This window comes from Schistocerca americana, chromosome 5 (assembly GCF_021461395.2).
Source record: "Schistocerca americana isolate TAMUIC-IGC-003095 chromosome 5, iqSchAmer2.1, whole genome shotgun sequence".
In the NCBI taxonomy this organism is placed as follows: domain Eukaryota; kingdom Metazoa; phylum Arthropoda; class Insecta; order Orthoptera; family Acrididae; genus Schistocerca; species Schistocerca americana.
The window spans coordinates 491,298,410-491,324,905 of record NC_060123.1 but is presented as its reverse complement, the minus strand read 5'-3'; the positions used below and the strand labels follow the sequence as shown (position 1 = coordinate 491,324,905).

Genomic DNA, 26,496 nt, shown 5'->3' with positions numbered 1-26,496 from the left:
GTTTCCTGAGAAATAATTGTTAAGAAAATAATTCGGTACACTGCGCAGTTTCCGTGTTAATTAGCATCGAAGTTAGCAAATCACACAACTCCGCGCGCAAATTCACGCGGCCCGCGAGAGGCGGTGTAGCAAAATATGTTTTTCGCTCGGTTTCCTAAGACCGAACAAAAGAACGATAGAAAAACTGGACTGGGGACGGTAATAAGGGTCAAAGGCTGACCAGTCTCGTGCGCTATCATCTACGCTAATATAACAACGGTCACTAAATGAGTCTTACGGATCGCTTCAGTGTGCGCCTTATTGGATACCTTCAATGCTAATTAACTCGGAAACGGCGCAATGTATCGAATTTTTTTCTTGACAATTACTTCTCAGCACAACCTCCCCTGCAACACCAAGATTTTCACACTGTTTTTGACCACCCTCTGCACATACGTCCGTTTTTGTACTATTCATGGATGACGAATTCTCCATGCAGCTGGTTTAACTGACAGGTTCTGCGTTCATATGTCAGAAGAATATCCTCTACACACGCTAAGAGAACTTTCTTATGTCTGTTTCCTGTCCACATCGTGTTATATTTCAAGCTGTATAGCTTCGCTTGATGTTTGATGCTTTCAAATAAGTTCACAACAAGAAGCGGCTGTGATGCTATCAAACAGGACCACAACGAGAAGCAGCTTTGACATTCACAAACTAATTTACGTATGTAAAACTGTGTGTAGCCCAAATGCTTTTCAGGTAGCGTATGCAGATGTCATGGTTAACGGTTGACACATAAATCATTTTAACATCCACTTAATACGAACGTCTTGTTCCTCTTTCGGTGAGAGCTATGATTTCTAATTGTTACTGAGAATACAGTTTTGTCCTAACAGTTGCCTAGATAGACTTTTAATTTGTCTCACTAGTCTTAAGATTTAGTTCCGTCTTACACGTTTGTTTACGGTTAACGACTCATTTTAGACTACGATACGCAGAGAAACGCCGAACTCAGTGTTCTTGCATTAAAAGTACGATGCCGAGCGTTACGGGGAACTTTCCTTAGGGAGCATATGTAGAAATAGGAAATAGCATTTGGACGTCCCTGTGCTTTGTAATTCCTGCTGAATCCGTCCGGCGACGTACACCATTTAGTACAGCGCTCAGTAGCATACTCTGGACTTCACAATAAATTTCTCCACTTGTTCTGAAGTCCAGGATATGCTACTGACATCTTTTTCTTGGTCATGGCGAACAAGAGGAAGCCAGTGGATGTACAGAACGAGTGTTCGAATCTCGAACTGGCCAACCACTGTGTTCTCACAACACTCCTGTTGTGTTAACAAGACGTGCTTCAGTCTTTTTTGGTAGCAGAGTATCCGTACCCGTGAGGGCTGCCGACAGAAACGTGCAAATCCGTGACAACTCGCGACTGTTCTCTGAATCCACTCACCTTGTTTCTTCCAAAGATGTCTGTCCGCTGCAGTGGCCTCGTATAGAATTTTGACCGTAATTATGATAACTGTGGGCAACGGCCTTGCCGCAGTGAATACACCGGTTCCCATCAGATCACCGAAGTTAAGCGCTGTCGGGTGTGGCCGGCACTTGGATGGATGATCATCCGGGCCGCCATGCGCTGTTGCCTTTTTTCTGGGTGCACTCAGCCTCGTGATGCCAATTGAGGAGCTACTCGACCGAACAGTAGCGGCCCCGGTCACAGGAAACCATCGTAACGATCGGGAGAGCGGTGTGCTGACCACACGCCCCTGCTACCCGCATCTTCAGCTGAGGATTACACGGCGGTCGGATGATCCCGATGGTCCACTTGTGGGCTGAAGACGGAGTGCTTCTTTCATGATAACTGTAGGAAATCTTTGACTAAGAGCACACAGTTTTTCTTTTTTATTTATTCCTGTGGTTTATGATCACAACACAATGGCACTACTGAATAGACGATGTGTTGCGTAACATATCATTTACTTTTAAAATTCTGAAATGACTCTCAGACTAAATGTTTAATTATTTCTAACTCTCTTACGCGACTGCAAAATAATTACTAGTGGGTGGTTCAGTCTTTTTAATGCAATGATTAAAGATTTTAACAAACAATTGCCGATAGCCACCATAGGTCCGACCATCCACTGTGCCCACCCCTCCCAGACTGACGCCACCAGCAAATAAACCTGAGTTCCTGGCGAGACAGGGGAGAGTATGTCTTAAGCGTTTTAGACAATCGTAGCAAAGGGAATTTCTTGCTTCTATACATAGTGGAGCCTTGCTTGGCCAACAGCAAGAGAAGGCACTGTTCCCACATGGATGACGTGCCGCATCAACAGAGTGTCACACTGGAGCCTCCAAATGTCATCCCATCCAGACTGTAGGTCTTGGGATATTTTACACCGTGTTATGAATACCTAATATCCATTTTAACACAGATTTTATATCCTTGCCAACGGAACCAGTCCAGATTTGACCTTAAATGAGTCAAGAAAGCCGCCGAAAATCTAAACCTGGATGGTTGGTCTGGACCCTTGTGAACACGACTCACTGTCTCACACTGAGAAACATCGTTCTCTGTCATGTCCTTCTCGGCACAGACCTACTTGTGTACTTCAAACGGACTGCAGCTGCTGCCCTGATTCGACGTAAATGTAATTTCAATGCTTTCAGAAAAACTATGATATTTCAGTAGAAGTAAACAAATTTCATAACAGTCTTTCGTGTATATGTCTCCATAGTCGCTGACGGAAATGTTCCTGCGAGCACTTGGTTTTGTGCTTCTGCTATTAGCTGATTTCGGCCCCTTGGGCCCCTTCAAGCTACCTCTGTCATGGAAAACTGTAGTCACATACAATTTCTATCCACACACTTGTGTGGCGGAATTTCCATCTAAAGTTGTCCTTCATAAATCTGTCTTATGATCATAGTGGTAGCGGATGCGACTATGACAGATTTGGATCCCGCGTGCAAAATGAGAGGAATGCAACCTTTCAGTAGATTTTGTAACTGTGCCTGAATACGGCCTGTAACGAGGTCAAAGTCTTAAAATAAATATTTTGACTGTAAGACGTTGAGCACATCCTGTGTAGTTTTGATTTTAAAATGTTGACCATAACATGTGTAGTTTTATTTGAGATGTGAAATTAATGAACTTTAATGTAGTGTACGCCGAGACAATGGAAAACTTGGATTTCTTTCGTTTTGCATGCGGAGTTCACATCGGTGAGAGTTGTGTCCGTTATCATCATAGTCGTAAGAGATCTTCATTATTTATGAGATGGATTATTTCACAGTTTTTCACTGTGACAGACGTAGCTTGAAAATTACCAAAGGGCAAAATTAGCAAATAACAAAGTCATAAAAAAAAGTCGTATTAAAATTTTTAATTAGAATAAAATTCTAGACAGCGCACAGTAATTTATTTTTATTTTAAAAAGTGACTGGGTTCGATCTGAGTGAAATCGTCTTCAGACCAGTTACGCCATTGTGACTGTTAGAGACAGTGGCATGGAGTGGGGAAAGTATTGGGAATGAGCGAAGATGAACTTTCTGAGCAGTTCCCAGAGCCGTTCCTGCACCGTGCCACCGCCTCCAACAGTAATAAGGAGTAACTGGTCTGAAGATGATCTTACACAGATCGAAATCATACACCTTTTAATCTGGCCGGTGTGGCCGTATGGTTCTAGGCGCTTCAGTCTGGAAACGCGTGACGGCTACGGTCGCAGGTTCGAATCCTGCCTCGGGCATGGATGTGTGATGTCCTTAGGTTAGTTGGGTTTCAGTAGTTCTAAGTTCTAGGGAACTGATGACCACAGATGTTAAGTCCCATAGTGCTCAGAGCCATTTGAGTCACCTGTTAAAATAAAAATAAGTTATTGTAGGCTAAGTGGTCAAGACTGTTTCTTCAATTAATAGTGCCTCTCGACCGCTGCTGTTTCCGTGAACAACATATAAAAAAATTATAAAACAAACTGTTTATTTCAAAAATAAAAATGAAAAAAAAGGTTCAAATGGCTCTGAGCACTGTGGGACTTAACTTCTAAGGTCATCAGTCCCCTAGAACTTAGAACTACTTAAACCTAACTAACCTAAGGACATCACAAACATCCATGCCCGAGGCAGGATTAGAACCTGCGACCGTAGCGGCCACGCGGTTCCAGACTGTAGCGTCTTTAACCGCTTGGCCACACCGGCCGGCAATAAAAATGAATGGAAATGACTACTCTCGAGAAATTTGACATTCTTCTTGAAAATACGTTTAATACTGTTTCGTTGTTATGCTAGTAAGCGATGTGAAGAATTCTCTTTTACGGTATGCAGCCGTTGCTCAAAAGATTTGTTTTAAACAATTAAATCAATATCGTAATTATTTATTTTGGGAATAATACTGGTACTGTGAATATTTTCTGCTTTCTTGTTGCTAATTGTTTTTATACGTCTTGAAAAGTTGTTACTTTCAACGATTTAACAGTATACAGGTGACAGGCGTATTTCAGGTCCGTGTGACGAAACAATCTTTAAATATCTGTTACTACTCCCCTTGCCTAGCAATAGAATTCTGAATTAATGGAAGTACGGTTTTCTATCCGGACTCAGACTTGCATACGCAAAGCGTGACTCTCATTTCATTTCTGAAATTTTTGGTTATGAGTATGTTATTAGTTGTCCCCAGTCGCAACGTTTTACTTTTCTATTTTCTTACGACGTGATCTGTGGGTATAACTGCATTTCAAGGACTGGGGGATGCTTTTACATTTGCTTGACTTTGTCCCTCCGTTTACTCTCATACTGTGTGTCATCTGTATCGATGAAAAACTGCAACTTTCAAACTCACACTCCCCGAAATTTGTCACATTACATTAATAAGAAGACAGCGTTCTGCAATAATTATTCGGCAGGTGCAAGTTTTGTTCGAAGAACTGGGTCCACTAGTCATCGTTCTAAATGTCGTGACGGAAGATAAATGCGCCCGCTAAACGTGTTTGATAAAGAAATGAATTACCTAGCCGTAAACTCGTAGTTGTAACTCACGTACAGTTCTACTGACGTAAAATATGTTCGACACATTCATAAAATGGACAGTAAACAGATATTCAGCTCCTTTGGATGCTATGAGGCTCAAGTCATACAACCTCTGTTTTCGTCTCTTGTACTATAACGTAAGTGTTGTAACCTAACGATACTAACAGACATCATTTCAGTACAACATTTTATTCAAAATGCTAGATAACCCAGGCGTTTTCTAGAAACTAAAAATGAACGAAGACAGAAAATAAAAGCGTTAAGATTGAATTTAGGCTTGATGGTTGGCTGAAATACAAAATAGAAGACGGTATGTAGTCTGGATACAATATAGCGACAAAGACAGCCAATAGATTCATGGAAATTGAAAGTACAATACCCAGAGCTGCATCACCAGTAGTGAGGTGAATAACAAGTCCACAGCTCAAGCCTAAGGGTTTCGCCACAGATGCTGAGTACAGAGATTGTGAGCTGCTGACAGATGCTGTCCGCTGACTGCAGGCTGTGGTTGCTTGGGATGTATTTTTGTTGGCCGGTTTACTTGCACTTGCTTCCACCATTTCACCACACTGGGTCAACAAAGATAAGTCGCAGTTGCAGGATCTTTCCCAGGAAGGTTGAATTTCTTCTTAAACATTCGCCTGGTATCCTACATCCATCTCACAAAACGGAGACAACGTTCGCTTGTTAGTTATACGGAAATCAACAGTCTCTCTATCTTTTCCGCTTATGCATTTTTCCTTAAACGTTCCAGTAATTTCTTGGGAACAATTCCTGGCAGTAATGGGATTAAATAATCCTTCGCCAGCCTCTGTGGCTCAACACAGAGGAGATATGCAAACCTGTCACAAAATGATATTCATAAAGGTATAGACGGAAAATAAAAAATTGTAAACTTTTTTTTTTATTTCCTGTCCTTCAGGAGGTGCTCACACAGCCATCTTATTTGTGTGTGGAGTGTCAGTCATGGCTATATGAACATGAGGACACCATCCAGTCCCCGAGCAGAGAAAATCTCCTACCTGGTCGGGAAATGGCGGCCTTTTGCAGCCAATCGATGATTATTTGACGCTGCAGCTCAGTTTCGACGTGCACCTGACAAAGATATTAAAGAGGGGACATGTCGATACCAGGCATAAAGTCTTTGCGAATTTCATTCCGTGTACTTGGTTGGGCAGTAATTATGCCTCGCAGACAGGAGCGTGAACAATATACGCAGATGTCAGCATCTGAGAGCAAACCTGAAGTTGTGCTCAAAGAAGCCGGTTGTAGTAATCGGCGAATCGCTCGATACTTGAACAGGAATGATGCCACTATTCGATGATATTGGCAGGAACACAGCGCCAGGAAGGAAACTGTCGACCTAGGGAGACGACAGAATCAAAAGACCAAGCAATCATCAGAACCGCACACAGACCCCCAGATTCATCATTATCATCAGTCGGATGTGCATCTGGTGCTTCAGCGACCACAGCTCACAGAAAGTGGGCTGAGCTCACGACACCCCTTGCGCCCTCTACCATTGACCTCTGTACACCAACAAGCCCGTCTGCAATGGTGTCGGCCACATTCGGCCAGGAACCTCATTGACAGGAACGGAAATGTCTTCAGTGAAGAATTCCGCTTCGAACAGAGACCCGATGACCTGCTGGAGGCACCCCGGACATCCTGGAGACCGATGGGATACCAACCTAACTGTCGTGCGCTTTAGGGCCCCGACACGCACGAGTGATGGTCTCGGATTCTTCTTCTGTTTTATAGCAGGACCTCTTTGGTTGTCATCCCCGGCATCCTTACAGTTCAGCTACACGTCGACGATATTCTACCCCCAGTTTTGTTGCCCTCATGGCAAGTCATCCTGGGTTTACACTTCAGCAAGATAATCCCCGTCCGGACACTGCGAGGATTTCTACAGTTTGTCTTTGTGGTTGCCTCACCCTACCTTGGCCAGCAAGCCCCAATAGAGACTTTTTGGAGCATTATGGGCAAGGTCCTCCAACCATTTCGGAATTTTGATGATTTAAACCACCAATTGAACATAATTTGTTATGTTGTCTCTCAGGAGGACTCACAAAACTCTGTTAATCAGTGCCGCACCAAATAATTGTTTGTTTAAAGGGCACAGGTGAACCAATGCAATTACTTGCCCAACTTGTAAAGATCTTTCTCTTGAATAAATCACTCAAGTTTTCTCAAATTTCATTTCCTTGTTTGTCTGCATCTGTACATAACATCTACAGATTTCCGTACTATTCGGATAATTCCTTCGTGGTGCGTCGATGTTTTTCGTCTTCGAGTGTACGTTTCTCAGATCTAACAATGTAATAAAACATTTCTACATGTAACTTCAGATGATTCAGTTACACTGTAACAGAACACAACATCACTCATGTATTGATGGTAACTTACACACGGAACGGTTGTCTATGTAACAAGGATTTCTCTTTTGGAACGCCCAAGTACAACATACAGTTATTTTACATAAAATTACTGATACAATGAGACCAACTGTTTCTCTGTCGTGGTTGGATGTGCATCAAAGAAATGTTCTCCCCTACGTCACAGCCACGAAATGAACAGCTGGGGAGAACACGTTCCAATAAAAGAGACACTTGAGCGATCCTGCGGTAAGGACACAGCTACTCTGCGGCGTTTTTATGTTTACGCCATGTGTCGGCTCTTAGATCAGACACTGATGAATGAAAACATGAAGACCACCGGCGTGATAGCGTGGTTGTCCGCCTTCGGAACGCAATACAGCAGTGATCCTGCGCGGCATGGATTCGATAAGTACTTGCTACAATTCCGGTGGTATGTGGAACCAGATGTACACGCAGTTCCCGTAAATAACCGGCCGGTGGTTTGTGGAAGCAGAGCTGATGCCCAACAGCATACTAGTTGTAACCCACCGGGTCCAGATCAGGTAAGTACAGGGACCAAACCACAAGTGAGACCATTCCTGCTATGTACCACGAATTTGGCCTTATGAGATGGACACTTGTCGTGCTGAATGTTGCCATCGCCTTCGAGGAAACCATCAAGCATGAAGGGATGCAGGTGGTCCACAGTAATATGCAAACAATCCACAGCTGCCTTCGATTACTAGCACGGTTCACATGGAAGCCCAAGTGAAGAATGTCTCTCATACCATTATACGGTACTTGCTCCCACCGGCCTATGTATGACCAAGTGACATGTTTCCATTTCTCAAATGGCCAGTCTCGATGATCGTCTGCCTTCTGCAATTGCAGTTAATGATGTCGTTGGTTCAACTGTTCACGTAGCAGTCATCTGCTGCGGAACCCATCTTCAACAATGTGCGCAGGACGGTATGTTGTGGAGCACTTGTGTCTGAACCAGTACTGTGCTCTGGCGACAGATCTGCAAGATCGTCAGCTATTCTAGTTTACAGGGTGGGCAGGACTCCTAACTGCTCGTTCTGTGGTGAGGCGTGGACGTCCAACATCTTGTCGGCCACTCCTGGTTACACAATCCTTCAATAACTTTCAACTACAGAGTTAATGCAGCGACTGCTTACCAAAAAGGAAGTCGTGGTTTCATATCGCTGAGCTTTATTAAAAGTTAATAAAATGGCGATAACTGTTAAGAAACTAAGCCTGATGACCTAAGGCCTGTACGGATACATTTAGGGAGCTCTTGCGAAAGTCAGCTCTCTCCGTTCCTCCAAGAGATCCACAGCGCTGTAGACATCTGCGCTCAGGCTGGTGCCATGTTCATTTACTTCAGAAAGGCATCTGATATAGTCCCTCCCCAACCAGAAAAGAAAAGTTTGTCGACTGTCGGACCAACTTCGTGACTGAATTCATGACTTCCTTGCGTAAGGAATTCAACGCCGTCTTAATGGAACAAAGTCGGCATATGCAATTTAATGAGTAAACTGAGAAAGTAACGGACACCACACATTACTGATGCAGTGCCCCTTGCCTATTACCTTATTGCTCGTAGTATTTCGCCGATTTCCGTAAGAGCTCGAGCTTGGTGTGAATGTGCACACATTGGATCGTTGGCCATCATCACCAATCGGACGTGTCCAAAAGAACAGACACCACATGTATAATTAAGGCGATGGCAGTCAATGATCCATTCAATGCAGATGCACATTAAGCTCGAACTCTTAGTAGAGTAATGATGCTAATAAACACAGACACTGCATCAGTAGTTTGCGATGTAAGGTGAGAATTTGGATCCGACGGGAGGCGTGCTAGGGTAGTCCGTGCAGGTGTGGTGACTACTGTGTCCGGGTGGCGTAGCTGTCAGCGCATCTGCCTAGTAAGCACGAGACCCGGGTTGGAATCAGAGGCTGGCTCAAATTTTCAACTTGTCCCGTCGATTTAAACAATATCCATTGGTAGTCAATACCTAATTGCTTTCTGTCTTGATTCTTAGTGGTTACATGATCTAAATGGTGTCTGTTCTTTCGGTTAGGACCGAAAGAATAGACACTGTACTTATATACACTACTGCTACACCAAGAATAAATGCAGATGATAAACGGGTATTCATTGGACAAACTGACATGTGATTACATTTTCACGCAATTTGGGTGCATAGATCCTGAGAAATTACAACCCAGAACAACTGCCTATGGCCGCAATAACGGCCTTGATACGCCTGGGCATTGAATCAAACAGAGATTGCATGGCGTGTACAGGTACATCTGCCCAGGCAGCTCCAACATGATACCACAGTTCATCAAGAGTAGTGACTGGCGTATTGTGACGAACCAGTTGCTCGGCCACCATTGACAGAGAGGTTTTCAGTTGGTGAGAGATCTGCAGAATGTGCTGGCCAGGGCAGCAGTCAAACATTTTCTGTATCCAGAAAGGCCCGTACAGGACCTGCAACACGCGGTCGTCCATTGTCCTGCTGAAATGTACGGTTTCGCGGGGATCGAATGAAGGGTAGAGCCACGGGTCGTAAAACATCTGAAATGTAACGTCCACTGTTCAAAGTGCCGTCAATGCGAACAAGAGGTAACCGAGACGTGTAACCAATGGCACCCCATACCATCACACCGGGTGATACGTCACAACGGCGATGACGAATACACGCTTCCAATGTGCGTTCACCGCGATGTCGCCAAACACAGATGCGACCATCATGATGCTGTAAACAGAACATGGATTCATCCGAAAAAATGACGTTTTGCCATTCGTGCACCAAGATTTGTCGTTGAGTACACCATCGCAGGCCCTCCTGTCTGTGATGGCCGCCATGGTGGCCGTGCGGTTCTAGGCGCTACAGTCTGGAACCGCGCGACCGCTAAGATCGCAGGTTCGAGTCCTGCTTCGCGCATGGATGTGTGTAATGTCCTTAGGTTAGTTAGGTTTAAGTAGTTCTAAGTTCTAGGGGACTGATGACCTCAAAAGTTAAGTCCCATAGTGCTCAAAGCAGTTTGAACCATTTGTCTGTGATCCAGCGTCAAGGGTAACCGCAGCCATGGTCTCCGAGCTGATAGCCCATGCTGCTGCAAACGTCGTCGAACTGTTCGTGCAGATGGTTGTTGCCTTGCAAACGTCCCCCATCTGTTGATTCAGGGATCGAGACGTGGCTGCACGATCTGTTACAGCCATGCGGATAAGATGCCTGTCATCTCGACTACTAGTGATACGAGATCGTTGGGATCCAGCACGGCGTTCCGTATTACCCTCCTGAACCCACCGATTCCATATTCTGCTAACAGTCATTGGATCTCGACCAACGCGAGCAGCAATGTCGCGATACGATAAACCGCAATCGCGATAGGCTACAATCCGACCTTTATCAAAGTCGGAAACGTGATGGTACGTATTTCTCCTCCTTACACGAGGTTCAAAAATGGCTCTGAACACTGTGGGACTTAACATCTGAGGTCTTTTTGGGATTCAGTAATTGAAGAATCTGTGGAGATCAATTGGAGAAGGCTTGGGTTCAAATGGCTCTGAGCACTATGGAACTTAACATCTATGGTCATCAGTCCCCTAGAACTTAGAACTACTTAAACCTAACTAACCTAAGGACATCACACAACACTCAGTCATCACGAGGTAGAGAAAATCCCTGACCCCGCCGGGAATCGAACCCGGGAACAAGGCTTGGGACCCGGTGATTTCTTGTAGAAAGTTTATTCATAATCCGACATTTGTTTTTAGCGACACAAGCCCACATGCAGACAGATGGCTGTCCCCTATAACTTAGAACTACTTAAACCTAACTACTCTAAGGACATCACACACATCCATGCCCCAGGCAAGATTCGATCCTGCGACCATAGCGGTCACGCGGTTCCAGACTGAAGCGCCTAGCACCGCACGGCCACACCGACCGGCCTTACACGAAGCATCACAACAATGTTTCACCAGGCAACGCCGGTGAACTGCTATTTGTTTACGAGAAATCGGTTGGAAACTTTCCTCCTGTCAGCACGTTGTAGGTGTCGCCACCGGCGCCAACATTGTGTGGATGCTCTGAAAAGCTAATAATTTGCATATCACAGCATCTACTTCCTGTCGGTTACATTTCGCGTCTGTAGCACATCTTCGTGGTGTAGCAATTTGAATAATCAGTAGTGTAATTACATTATTGGTGATAAATTGCTGCAAACACTAACTAACTTAAAATAACTTGGACTAACCATCCGGAGCGACCTTAAATTGAATGATCACGTAAAACAAATAGTATGAAAAGCAGATGTCTGACTGAAGTTTGTAGTGAGAATCTTAAGCAAATGGAATTCACCTACAAAAGAAGTGGCTTACAAACCACTTGTTCTACCGATTCATGAGTATTGGTCATAAGTCTGGGACCTTTACCAGGTTGGATTAATAGAAGCAATAGACAGGAGCCAACGAAGAGCGATGCTTTCGGTCACCGGATCGTTTAGTCGATGCGAGAGCGTTAGTGAGAAGCTCAACCGAATCCAGTGATAATCGGTGCAAGAGAGGAGTTGTGCATAATGGAGAGATTTACTATTGAAACTCTAAAAGAGTACTCTCTTCTGCATACGTCTCGCGAAATGAACGCAACGAAAAAAATTTTTGAAATTTGACCTAGTGTGGAGGTCTACTCGACAATCCTGCTTCCCACGCGCCATTCGCGAATGGAACTGAGAAGGAGGAATCAGTGGCACAATGAATACCTTCCGTCACAAAACCGCCAGGTGGCGCGCGGAGTACGGATGTTGATGTGGATGTAAAACCAGATGATAATTTCTCGAGTAAAAAAGGAAACGTGTAAACGAGTATTAAAACATCCCGAAGACAGGTGGATGTAATGCGTCCTGGTAGCCTTTGCGCTCGGTGCAACCTCTTAGGTTATAATTAGTGTAGAGCTTCCGGATGTTGAATACTGTGCTCCGATGGAAGCCACCTGCCTCGCGGTGGTCATACATTCATTATGGCATCACGACCCGCCCTGCCAGCTGTATAGAGAGGTCTAACAGGTGGCAGCGGAAACCTGTTGCGGTTTCGGAGCGCCGCGCCGCACCGCGCCGCCTGCGAAATACGGGCAGGACTCGTGAGTTCCGGCTCCAATCAGGCAGGCGCTGGCCGCAGTCGGGCAACCTGTGTAAAAAGTTAACAGCCGGCTTGCCAGCGCCGCGCCGCCGTGCAAACCGGCCGCTCTGGCTTTCAGCGCTCGTCGCGATGAAACTGCCCGCTGCGGCAGCCACAAAGTTGCAGCGCGTAACTTACCATTTGCTGTCAACTGCTAGATTCCTCAACGGATAAAATTTATGCACGCACCAATATTTCATCAATATAAGGAATGTTAGGACCTTAGTACCAGAAAAGTGCGAAGTGATCAACGAAAGACAACAAATGCGGTTTACGGTGCTTTATGATGAGCTTATCTAGGCCGTTACCAAAATAAGTAGGAAAGAACGCAAATAACACTGGCGAAATCATAAAGTCCCTGCTGATTGTAAATCCTATTAAAAAAAGAAAGTGTCAAGAAATATACGTGACAGTTACAGAGGTGTAAGTCTTATGAATGCAGTTTATAAAATTTAGTCAAAAATAACACATAATCGCCTGCGGTTCAAATGGCTCTATGCACTATGGCTTTAACATCTGAAGTCATCAGGCCCCTAGACTTAGAACTACTTGAACCTAAGTAACCTAAGGACATCACACGCATCCATGCCCGAGGCAGGATTCGAACCTGCGACCGTAGCAGCAGCGTGGTTCCGGACTGTAGCGCCTAGAACCTCTCAGCCACAGTGGCCGGCTTAATCGCCTGAGGGCAATAGTAAATATATTCCTGAGGAAAGTGGAAAGTGGATATAGAAATGGACGCATCCAAAACGATAAAGTTTTTAGCCATAAGAAGAATTCTAGAAAAACTACGTGAAGTCAACCTATAAACACATATTTTTTTATTGACTTCGAGAAAGTTTTCGACTCTATCATTAGAAACAGGCTGTTGATAATAACTGAAGAAAGAAGATATCCCGTACAACTCACACAGACATTGAAAAACTCGTCTGAAGGCTATAAATAATTGTAAACACGAACAGCTAAATAGCACCGTCTGTACTGAGGATCTCATACGAAAATGGAAGAATGAAGTACATGAAGGTATAAAGCTGAAAATGAGGCTATCGTCTGTACACAATTCAATAGGCAGAAGAAGTACTCGAAATGCAAAATGAGGAGGCAAACTTAGAATGTTCGAAGTACAGCTTTATAAATTAGGAAAACTCTGAAATATCCGCCATCGAAACTAAAGTAATGGAAAACAAGAAACTCGGACAGTTATCCAATTTTAGATTTTTAGGATGCGATGTGAACTTACACAAAGGTGATGACCTACAGAATTAAAATGAAACTCACCACTTACGTGGAAGTATAAACGAAGCGTTAAAAAGCAGAATAGTGCGGAGTGCTCGGCTAAAGATTACAATTTGGTGTGGTTTATGGATGCTTAATGATAATTTTATCAACGCTGTCACTAAAATACGTAGAATAGAATGTACTTAATGTTGGCGAAATCAGGAATTCCCTGCTCAAGGGAAGACCGCAGTGGTAATTTGTAATTAAAAAGATGGTTCAAACGGCTCTGAGCACTATGGGACTTAACATCTGAGGTCATTAGTCCCCTAGAACTTAGAACTACTTAAACTTAAATAACCTAAGGAAATCATACACATCCATGCCGGAGGCAGGATTCAAACCTGCGACCCTAGCGGTTCCCCGGTTCCAGACTGAAGCGCCTAATTAAAAAGAAAAGGATGAAGAAATGAACTGACAGTTAGCAGAGGTATGAATGTCTTCAATGCAGTTTGTAAAAGTTATTCAATAATATAAAAGGGTCGCTTAAGAGCAATATCAGATGCGTTCCTGCGAAAAAAACCAAGTGGGTATAGGAAGGGACACTGCCCGAGCGATAGTATTAGGTTGGTGCATAAGTTCGTAGTGTTTATGTTTTGCATGCTATTATTCCGGTTGCCATAGGTTTATTTTTGATTATCTTTTTAATTTGTAATTCACTGTTGCTATTTGAGTTTACATATTGACATTTTGTCATATGGAGATAGTGAGAGAGCTGTGAAGCTAGAAAATGTGGTGCCTAGTGGAGAAATTGGAACATTTCCGACATATTCTTATGTTTGAATTCAGTAGGGGGGTGACAACAGCGAAGGCCGCCAGAAACAGTTGCGTCGTGTCAAAGGGTAATGCCATTGGACAGAGCAGAACAAGAAAATGGTTTTCTTGTTTTAAGGAGGATCGTTTTGACATCAATGACTCTCCACGTTCAGGAAGTCCGGGTTTTGATGAAGATAGTTTAAACGCATTAATCCACAATGATACACTTCCGTGTCCTCGAAAACTAGCAAATGTGATGAACTGTTATCATTCCACCATCGTGCCACATTTGCATGCCACGGGGAAGGTTAAAAATGTGGTTGTATGGGTACCGCATGCCTTAACCCAAAGCCACATAAATCAGCGGGTGGCCGTGTTTGTCATCAATTGGCTCGTGAAGAACACTGACCATTCCTATCCTGTAATTGTTACTGGTGACGATAAATGGTGTCTTTATGTTAACATAAGCAGAAGGAAAGATTGATTCAGCCCAAACAAAGCAGCAACTTATAACACTACCATCTGCTACTGTTATACCATAACCTTAAAGTGGGAAGCAGATCGAGAAATGGAACTATGTTGTTAGAGTAATTATGGTATAAAGCAACAGAGCAGTGTTACCTTCTGGAGGAATTTTGTTTGTGTTGACCGTGAAATACCTAACAGAGGTAGCTTATCGGAAGGGAAAGTCAGAATTACGTAAATATTTAAACAGTAACAAACAATATTTAACCTATCTACACTGTTCAAATAATAAAGAAAACGGTCGCCAGCCTAATTAGGCACGAGAATGACTGACATTCTTGTTCAAGAAAATAGGTGTGAGTAACTTTAACGAGCAAACACAACCTATACTTTGGCACACGCGAGTCCAATGAACTCTGGCACCTGAATACAGTTATGTTCACGATAAGGTTGGAGCTACCAGATCGGAACAAACTATTTGCATAAATATAACAGATAACAAAACGCACTATTACCTTGAGGACTTGGTCAAACAGAATGGTCTCAATAACGTTACTATTAATATTCACTGTGGAATCGTAAATTGGACATAGGTTTAATATTGCTTTTCAAACAAATTCCTATCTGACTTGAAATATGGATATGGTCCACAGAAAATTTAGTTACTGTGTACACCTTTCTACTTATAATGCAAATTAAATGGAAGTCACTAACATTACTTCTCACTGTCTATTGAACAAAGAAATTATTGTTTTCATAGATAATGGTCTTTCTATTAATCGTTATCTAGCACTAGCACAGTAGACAAACTGTTGATCCTCTTACACCATTAATATGCACTTTCAATACCCAAGGGGAGCCCAATATTGTATAGAATTTCACTTGAACAGCAAGACTAATTGAAACTTGCTACAATTAAGTAACTTTGTGCATTTGAACTACTTTCAGAGGAGGGGGGCCCTTAATCTTGACCACTGTAGCAGAGCGTACTAAACACACTTTCAATACACTAGAGAAACAAGTACTTAACAACCATGAACATATAACTCTCAACAGTTGCAGTTCTGAACTTTTACTTCACTGAAACACAAATTTGAGATATTTGTAAGACCCTTTCAACAAACAATATTAATTTTAGCACACTCTAATGCCATATTAGTTTTAATATGCCTTCACTAAAGGACACTCGGTAAATACTTTAGCGTGGGAGGGACCCTAAGTGGATATGTGACTGAGGATAAATCACCGTAGATACAAGAGTTCAGTCAAATTTTATCTTATATTTTTCACTGTAACATCCTATGAGCTGATCCTTCACTGTACAATACTATAGTGTTCCATTACAGTGATTGTGCAATGTAGAGGCGATTGCATGTGGGTAGGTGGATTTGCAGGTATAATTGCTGGACTCTGTCGTTTCTTAGTGGCGATGATAGATACCTATTCCAGAATAGTTCCAGCTCTTTATCCATCCATCCGAGGCATTAGAAAGCGTCAGGAACAGCCTCTCTCGGAACCATCAAAATACACAACTTTCACATGAGTAGTTGATAGTTTGGTAGCTCGTCCCCGACTGACTCTTGGTTCCAACGTTTCTACCTAGGCCAACCATAATTTGCGCGCGCTACATAGTTCCGTTCCCGAGGGGAACCACAACACCTTTTACATACAAAATAACCAAAATAACAAGTTCAGCAGTTTACATAACAGCAAACAAACATTTAAAATAAAACAGAACATTTCCATATATTGGTAGTTCTACTCAAAATTATTTAAATAAAATTATTTAATTTTAAAGATAACCAAAGAGATTATATGAGGAAGACAAAACATATAATTTATTCATATTGTACATATTACAAGGATTTCACTTCCTAGCCTCTAAAAGACATCAAAGTTTTTAACAGAAAAGAATAAACACTCTCATGGTATCGGTTCAATCCAACAACATTTACGGAAACTCAATGATATAACACTAAACAAAACCAAAGGCAAAATAAATCAGTACAGCATTAGAGCTATGGTGTTACAAACTCCACGTAGAAAGACCCGCACACATCCACAAAGGATAATCTTTTGCATCTGGTGGAGCAGCGACGGCGTGGTCTACTACGAATTGCTTCCCCAAGGTGTAACCATCACTGCCAACATTTGTTGTCAACAACTGAGAAGTCTTGCAGTCGCAATCCAACAACAACGACCAAGACGACTGTGTAAATTGATCCTACTTCACGATAACTCCCGCTCGCATTCTGCTAGAGTGACCAACAACACTATACAGGAGCCGGGCTGGAAAGTCATTCCACACCCAACTTATTCATTTGATCTTGCGCCTTCAGATTTTCACTTTGTGCGCTCTCTGCCGGACAATCTTCAAGGAACTTCCTTTCCGGATGAAAATGCGCTCCGAACGTGACTCGACGAGTTCTCCGCCTCAAAGCATGTGATTTCTACAATCGCGGAATCTAAAATCTACCCCAGTATTGGCAGATTGTTGTAAATAGTGAAGCAGAACAGATTATTGATGACTAAAGTGTCTGTTATGTGTGTCTTTCGTGCTTATTAAACTTACGGATAAACGCTATGAACTTATGCAGCAATCTAACATTTTCAGTATAAAAACCATTTAGCAAAACAACGCAAAGTAAATCTACAAACACATGATGGTTTTACTGGCTTCGAGAAAGTTTTCGACTCGGTGATTATAAACAGACAGTGGCAGTAATCGAAGAAAGAAAATATATCAGGCTCTTGCACGGATAATCGAAAACTTGTATAAAGGTTCAAGAGTAATTATAATTACAAGCACTTCAAAAACAGAAGAGCTAACACAGTAGTAATCAGTAGCATTCAACTGTAACTTTTGTCCTACACCATACTCAACGCGTTTCGAGACACAATGCTCTCATCATGAGTTTGTAAACTTAGTTCAAGCGGCCGAAACGCTAAAAAGACTGCAACAGAATTGCAGCGTTCGCAAAATGAAATACAAGAAAAACAGACTGGGCTATTTCGTTTTATTTTGTGAAAGCTGCATTTGTGTTGCTAGACTTTTTAACGTTTTAACCTCATGAGCTAAGGTTTACAACCTCATGAGGATAACACTGTCTCTGGAAACGTGTTGTTGTGTGTAAGGCAAAAATTACGGTTGAACGCTACAAATTGTTACCGTAAAAACGTAACAACCGTCACCTCGTGTCCAAAGTACGTCATATAAAAGCAGAAGTAATAATAAACCAAGGCGTTAAGCACGGATGCAGCTATTCGCCAACATTCTTCAATAGCTATACTGAAGATCTTATAAGAAAATAGAAGAAAGAAGTACACAAAGGCTAAAGGAAAAGAAGCTATCAGTTGAACGTTGTGCTAGAAGCGGATGATGTAATGCAGAATAAGGAATCATATCTTCGAATGTTCGACGTATAGAGATTATATAAACTCTTAAATGGGCAGCCACAGCAGTTGGAAAGGAAAACATAGGTATAAAGTAGGTAACTGCGGAGAAACCATGGGTTACAGAAGATATACTTGACTTGGTCGACGAAAGAAGGAAGTACAGAAAAGTTCAGGGAAATTTAGCAACACAAAAATACAAGTCACTGAGGAGTGAAATAAATAGGAAGTGCAGGGAAGCTGATACTAAATGACTCCATCCAAAAAAAAAAAAAAAAAATCGAAAAAGAAATTATTGTCGGAAAGACTGACTCAGCATGTAGGAAAGTCAAAATAACCTTCTATGAAACTAAAAACAAGGGTGGTAGCATTAAGAATGTAACGGAAATTTCTTTGTTAAATGCAGAGGAGAGAGCGGATAGGTGGAAAGAATACACTGAAGGTCTCTATGAGGGGGAAGAGTTGCCTGGTGTGGTTGTAACATTCCAAATGTAACGTTCTTTAAAAAAATGAAATAATAAACTTTAAGATTACTTTGAATGAATATCTGAACTGTGGAATGAATACAGAACTCGAATTGTCGTGCTGCGTGTTGTAATTGCAAGTGGTGAACTTACTCTGTGTTATTGTAGCAAACTTTACGAATCGATTGGGTAATGCAACTCCCAATACCAATAAAGAAATACAGTCACTGCAAAATACATTCGTCCCCTTAGGCACTGAATCATGTGGCCCTTTTCAAAACTGAGCACTTTGGTCTCTGTGCACATAACAAATAAATTAAATTGTCTTACCTCTGAAGCAGCAACGGTGGAACGCGATATATTCAGATCTCTCACAAAAAGAAATAAATATGCTAACTACAGGCTCAGCAGTGTGCAATGCTGACCATAATACTTGATATGCACATGAAATTCATTTGATTGATAAAAGAGAACATTTAAGAAAATCCAACTTTTTTGAAAAATATATGACCTGGACTGGGAGGCGGTACTGATTATGGTGAATTACTAACACTCAGTTTATTTTAGCAAAATTATATTGCAAATTAAGTTTGGCTTTTCGAAAACATCTGACAATTGAAGTTACATTAGTCTCAATTGATTCTCAAACAATGAGATTTAAACACCAAGTATTATCTAACTTCCTTAATCCAACGTAAATGCAAATCATCAAATTACACATAGCTCTGTTAATAAATCTTAGAAACAATACAAAGTGAAACATCTACTTAGCCTTTTTATCAAAACGGTTTACGTACATTCTGGGGTTACTCAACACTTACAAATTATCAGCCAACTCATCTATATTAACGCGCTGTCAAAAAACAGAAATCATAATTATTGAACATCTTTACCTTATTTGCATGAAGACTTCTGCTTCCATGTTCAACAACATAGACATACCTACATTAATCAAACTCTTGGTGGCTTCACGCAGCACACCCCAAAGACTGCCTACTCCATCGTCTTTTCATCCCAGAGAGATACCTGCAACGGTGCGCACAGCACTCTCTTACTCCAACAAAGCAGTACAGTGTCTTTAGCTCTGTGGTCGCGCAGTCAGCAATCCGCATTATGGAGCCTATCAGACACATTCATCGTTTCTAGTCTACTAGTTTCATTTTAATTTATTAATATTCTTATCTTATTCTGGTGCCACATGCAAGTGTGCTCCAGTATACTCCTTTCATAACAGAAGAAGAAACAGAGTTCGATTTAGAAGAGGTAGGGGATCCAGTATTATAATCAGAATTTAAAAGAGCTTTGGAGGACTTACGATCAAATAAGGCAGAAGAGATAAATAACATTCCATCAGAATTTCTAAAATCATTAGGGGAAGTGGCAACAAAACGACTATTCATGATGGTGTGTAGAATGTATGGGTCTGGCGACATGTCATCTGACTTCCGGAAAAATATCATCCGCACAATTCCGAAGACTGCAAGAGCTGACAAGTGTGAGAATTATCGTACAATCAGCTTAACAGCTCATGAATCAAAGTTACTTACAAGAATAATATACAGAAGAAAGGAAAAGAAAATTGAGGATGTGTTAGATGGCAGTCAGTTTGCCTTTAGGAAAGGTAAAGACATCAGAGAGGCAAATCTGATGTTGCGGTTGATAATGGAAGCAAGACTAAAGAAAAATCAAGACACGTATTTTTCGACCAGGAGAAAGTGTTCGACAGTGTAAAATGGTGCAAGATGTCCGAAATTCTAAGGGAAATAGAGCTAAGCTATCGGGAGAGACTGGTAGTATACAATTTGTCCAAGAATCAAAAGGAATAATAAGAGTGGACGACAAACAACGAAGTGCTCGAATTAAAAAGGGTGTAAGACAAAGATGTAGTCCATCGCCACTTCTGTTCAATCCGTACATCGAAGATGCAATGATGGAAATAAAGAAAGTGTCTGGAATGAAATTAAAATTCAAGGTGACAGAATATCAATGATACGATTCGCTGATGACGTTGTTATCCTCAGTGAAAGTGAAAAAGAATTACATGATCTTCTAAATATAATGACTGAGAGTTAATCGAAGAAAGACGAAAGTAATGAGAAGTAGCAGGAATGAGAACAACAAGAAACTTACCATTAGCATTGATGGTCACGAAGTAGTTGAAGTTAAGGAATTCTGCTACCTAGGCAGAAAATAACCAATGACGGACGGAGCAAGGAGGACATCAAAAGCAGACTACCTGTCATCAAAAGCAGACTACTACTGGCAAAGAGGACATTCCTGGCCAAGAGAATCTACTAGTATCAAACTTGTCTTAATTTGAGGATGAAATTTCTGAGAATGTACGTTTGGAGTACAGCATTTATGGTAGTGAAACATGGACTGTGGGAAAACTGGAGCAGAGGAGAAACGAATCATGTGAGACGTTATGTTACAGACGAATGTTGACATTTAGTGATGAGGTAAGGAATGAGGAGATTCTGCGCAGAATCGAAGAGCAACGGAATATGTAGAAAACACTGACAAGGAGAAGAGACAGGACGATGGGACATCTGTTAAGACATCAAGGACTGACTTCCATGGTAGCAGAGGGAGCTGTAGAGAGCGAAAACTGTAGAGAAAGACAGAAGTTGGACAGCAAATAACTAAGGACGTAAGTTGCAAGTGCTACTCTGAGATGAAACGTACCGTCTGGATTGATGATAGAGGAATTTGTGGGGGGCAGCATCAAACCAATTAGAAGACTGATTGATGACTGAAAAAGCCGAGCAGGACCATCACAATCGTCAGAAGCTATTATCGTTAGTTAGTTAACGTTTTTGGATTCGGCTTTTCGTTGCTAGATGCATATTATTACAAAATACGGCTGAGATCTGAGATCTACGGGCCGCTTGCAGCATTCCGACAGCAGTTTGACGGCCACTTGTGTACATCGTGTGAGAGTTGTGTAATGTGTCTTCTGTATAGTTTTGTTCGTCAGAGATGTGGATCTACATTTGGATCTACATCTACATGTATTCTCTGCCAACCACCTTGAGTTGCATGGATGGTACGTCCCGTTGTACCACTTGCTAAGGTTTCTTCCCGTTCACGTATGGACCGTGGGAAGAATGCTTACAGTAAATAACCTTAACCTCACCTTCCCTATTGGAGCAGTACGTAGGAGACTGTAGTACATTCCTAGAGCCTTTATCTGCAGCTGGTTCATGAAATGTTGTTAGTAGACTTTATATACAGAGTGTTTTCGTAAGAGTGTGGAAAAATGTAACAAGACATAGAGGATGCTCCACTGAACAATGCTGAAGTGAATGCTCCGTAACCTGGTGCCGGAGAAGCCAGCTTAGGGAGACAGGGAATTAAACTTGTGTACCGCTTCGACTAGCATTACTGTTTTCCAGCGTATTTACTACTATCATGCTTACATGTTTGCACGTTCTGTGCTGTTTATTTACGTGTGCACCATTTATTTCCTTCAAGGAAAAGAGGAGAACAAGCCTGATTACCAGGAAGTCATGGTGCAGGTTTTGTTTACTTTACTTGTCCATAAGGTGGCTCTGTTGTATCGTATTTACAGTGTCCCATGACAGAACGTGCTATGAATCGACGACAGACGTATTCATTACTCGGTGCTATACAGAGACGTACGGTACAGCGTGACTTCAAACACTTTGTTACAGGAAATGTTCAAAATGTCCTCCTTTAGCGAGGATACATGCATCCACCCTCCGTCGCATGGAATCCCTGATGCCCTGATGCAGCCCTGGAGAATGGCGTATTGTATCACAGCCGTCCACAATACGAGCACGAAGAGTCTCTACATTTGGTACCGGGGTTGCGTAGACAAGAGCTTTCAAATGCCCCCATAAATGAAAGTCAAGAGGGTCGAGGTTAGGAGATCGCGGAGGCCATGGAATTGGTCCGCCTCTACCAATCCATCGGTCACCGTATCAGTTGTTGAGAAGCGTACGAACACTTGGACTGAAATGTGCAGGAGCTCCATCGTGCATGAGCCACATGTTGTGGCTCTGAGCACTATGGGACTTAACAGCTATGGTCATCAGTCCCCTAGAACTTAGAACTACTTAAACCTAACTAACCTAAGGACAGCACACAACACCCAGCCATCACGAGGCAGAGAAAATCCCTGACCCCGCCGGGAATCGAACCCGGGAACCCGGGCGTGGGAAGCGAGAACGCTACCGCACGACCACGAGATGCGGGCCCACATGTTGTGTCGTACTTGTAAAGGCACATGTTCTAGCAGCACAGGTAGAGTATCCCCTATGAAATCATGATAACGTGCTCCATTGAGCGTAGGTGGAAGAACATGGGGCCCAATCAAGACATCACCAACAATGCCTGCCCAAACGTTCACACAAAATCTGTGTTGATGACGTGATTGCACAATTGCGTGCGGATTCTCGTCAGCCCACACATGCTGACTGTGAAAATTTACAATTTGATCACGTTGGAATGAAGCCTCATCCGTAAAGAGAACATTTGCACTGAAATGAGGATTGACACATTGTTGGATGAACCATTCGCAGAAGTGTACGCGTGGAGGCCAATCAGCTGCTGATAGTGCCTGCACACGCTGTACATGGTATGGAAACAACTTGTTCTCCCGTAGCACTCTCCTTACAGTGACGTGGTCAACGTTACCTTGTACAGCAGCAATTTCTCTGACGCTGACATTAGGGTTATCGTCAACTGCACGAAGAATTGCCTCGTCCATTGCAGGTGTCCTCGTCGTTCTAGGTCTTCCCCAGTCGCGAGTCATAGGCTGGAATGTTCCGCGCTCCCTAAGACGCCGATCAATTGCTTCGAACGTCTTCCTGTCGGGACACCTTCGTTCTGGAAATCTGTCTCGATACAAACGTACCGCGCCACGGCTATTGCCACTTGCTAATCCATACATCAAATGGGCATCTGCCAACTCCGCATTTGTAAACATTGCACTGACTGCAAAACCACTTCGTGATGAACAATAACCTGCTGATGCTACGTACTGATGTGCTTGATGCTAGTACTTTAGAGCAATGAGTCGCATGTCAACACAAGCACCGAAGGCAACATTACTTTCCTTCAATTGGGCCAACTGGCGGTGAATCGAGGAAGTACAGTACATACTGACGAAACTAAAATGAGCTCTAACATGGAAATTAAGCGTTTCCGGACACATGTCCACATAACATCTTTTCTTTATTTGTGTGTGAGGAATGTTTCCTGAAAGTTTGGCCGTACCTTTATGTAACACCCTGTATAGATGGAAAACTGCTCATAGATTTGGGTAAACAGATACGTCAAACTGTCTAAATAATACGCACTCACTGGTCGGTACGCTACACCAAGTGTGGTTTGACGGTTAGTGCTTAGTCGCTTTGTCTTGCAAGAAAAGCGTTGCACTAGACGAGCAGGTTGAGTTCTCGCAACACATTGTGATCACGCGGCTGGTGCCTTTGTCAGTGAACGGCTGTCACATGACTGATGAAAAGGCGTTCTTACCGAAAGTGGGAGAAGAGCCTGCCTGTGGTGTGGGGATGGTGCGTTAGCCCCGTGCTGAGCGTAGTTGTAAGAGGCAGCTGAGCGCGGCAGGTGCGCCTCTCGCGCAAACCTGACTGGCGCGACTTATCAGCGCTGCCTGACAAGGCCGGCCGCTGGCTGCGTTCCCAGGTAAACTCTCTCTCTCTCACTCTCTCTCTCTCTCTCTCTCGCCCTCCGTGCAGATGTCGCAGCTACTAGGTGGCCGAGTGTAGCTGTCTGCTTACATCCGAGGGGATCCTGTTCACCTACCACACTACTATTTGGACATGTATACTCCGGAAGATATCTTACAGTGTGTGGCGGAGGATATATCTGATAGCCCAATCAAATCGTTTTTCTACACATGATACACTCCTATGCTTTTTAATACTTGCCATCTGTTAAATCTGTTTAGACATCGAGCGACACATTCATACGGAGTGGCCGAGCGGTTAAAGGCGCTACAGTCTGGAACCGCACGACCGCTACGGTCGTAGGTTCGAATTCTGCCTCGGGCATGGAAGTGTGTGATGTCCTTAGGTTAGTTAGGTTTAAGTAGTTCTAAGTTCTAGGGGACTTATGACCACAGCAGTTGAGTCCCATAGTGCTCAGAGCCATTTTTTGACACATTCATATAATGAGAAGCTTATTATTGTAATATGATAAACACAGTTGTTCTAAATAGATCAATAACACCCTTCTTCGTAAACTTATTTGTACATAAGATGTAAGTGAAGACAGCAATCGCATGTTACTCTTGAAATAAACCATGTCATTAGACGACAATTAACACTTTTTGAAAAAAATATAGGGTAGGAATTCCGGAAGATTGATTTAGACAAATAAAATGTATTAAACGGTTTTTGAGATCCTGTAAGAAAGGACATGTACTCAGTTTTCAGCGTGACTGTTAGCAAAAATTGTTCTACATTTCAAAAATTCAAATGGCTCTGAGCACTGTGGGACTTAACATCTATGGTCATCAGTCCCCTAGATCTTAGAACTACTTAAACCTAACTAACTTAAGGACATCACACAACACCCAGTCATCACGAGGCAGAGAAAATCCCTGACCCCGCCGGGAATCGAACCCGGGAACCCCGGCGTGGGAAGCGAGAACGCTACCGCACGACCACGAGCTGCGGACTTCTACATTTCGATATATTGTTTTCATTAATATCGTTTCCTGTATAACTATGCACCATTTTAATTCCTTTTGATACAAAATTATGAACATTGATCAACTCATGCCTCACTGAATGCCTGTACTTCGGGCGTCCTGTGCAATATACAGGAACTCCGTAATTCCATGATTAAAAATATATTAGTTTCTTATTTTTAACGGCGATACCGGGTCATCAAAAAGTCAGTACGAATTTGAAAACTTATTAAACCACGAAATAATGTAGATAGAGAGGTAAAAATTGACACACATGCTTGCAATGACATGGGGGTTTATTAGAACCACCCCATATTGCTAGACGCGTCAAAGATCTCTTGTACGCGTCGTTTGGTGATGATCGTGTGCTCAGCCGCCACTTTCGTCAAGCTTGGCCTCCCAGGTCCCCAGACCTCATTGGCTTTGGGGTTACCTGTAAGTCGCAAGTGTATCTTGATCGACCGACATCTTTAGGGACGCCGAAAGACAACATCCGACGCCAATGCCTCACCATAACTCCGGACATGCTTTATAGTGCTGTTCACAACATTATTCCTCGACTACAGTTCTTGTTGAGGAATCATGGTGGACATATTGAGCATTTCCTGTAAAGAACATCATCTTTGCTTTGTCTTACTTTGTTATGCTAATTATTGCTATTCTGATCAGATGAAGCGCCATCTGTCGGACATGTTTTGAACTTTTGTATTTTTTTGTTTCTAATAAAACCCCATGTCATTCCAAGCATGTGTGCCAATTTGTACCTCTCTATATACATTATTCCGTGATTTATTCAGTTTTCAAATTTATGCTGACCTTTTGATCACCCGGTATATTTATAATATTGTGTGTGTAGCACTGTTCTCTAAAAAATAAAAAATACATTGTGTAGCCATTATAATAATAA

The 26,496-nt window shown here is 42.6% G+C and overlaps 1 protein-coding gene and 1 pseudogene across 1 annotated transcript in view; both read left to right on the top strand.

Annotated features, from left to right (window-relative positions):
- The window catches only part of LOC124615911 (high affinity cAMP-specific and IBMX-insensitive 3',5'-cyclic phosphodiesterase 8A), a 1,662,866-nt gene that overhangs the window by 373,079 nt on the left and 1,263,291 nt on the right, over positions 1–26,496 (top strand). The window lies entirely within an intron of this gene.
- LOC124617104 lies at positions 1,510–1,627 on the top strand (annotated as a pseudogene).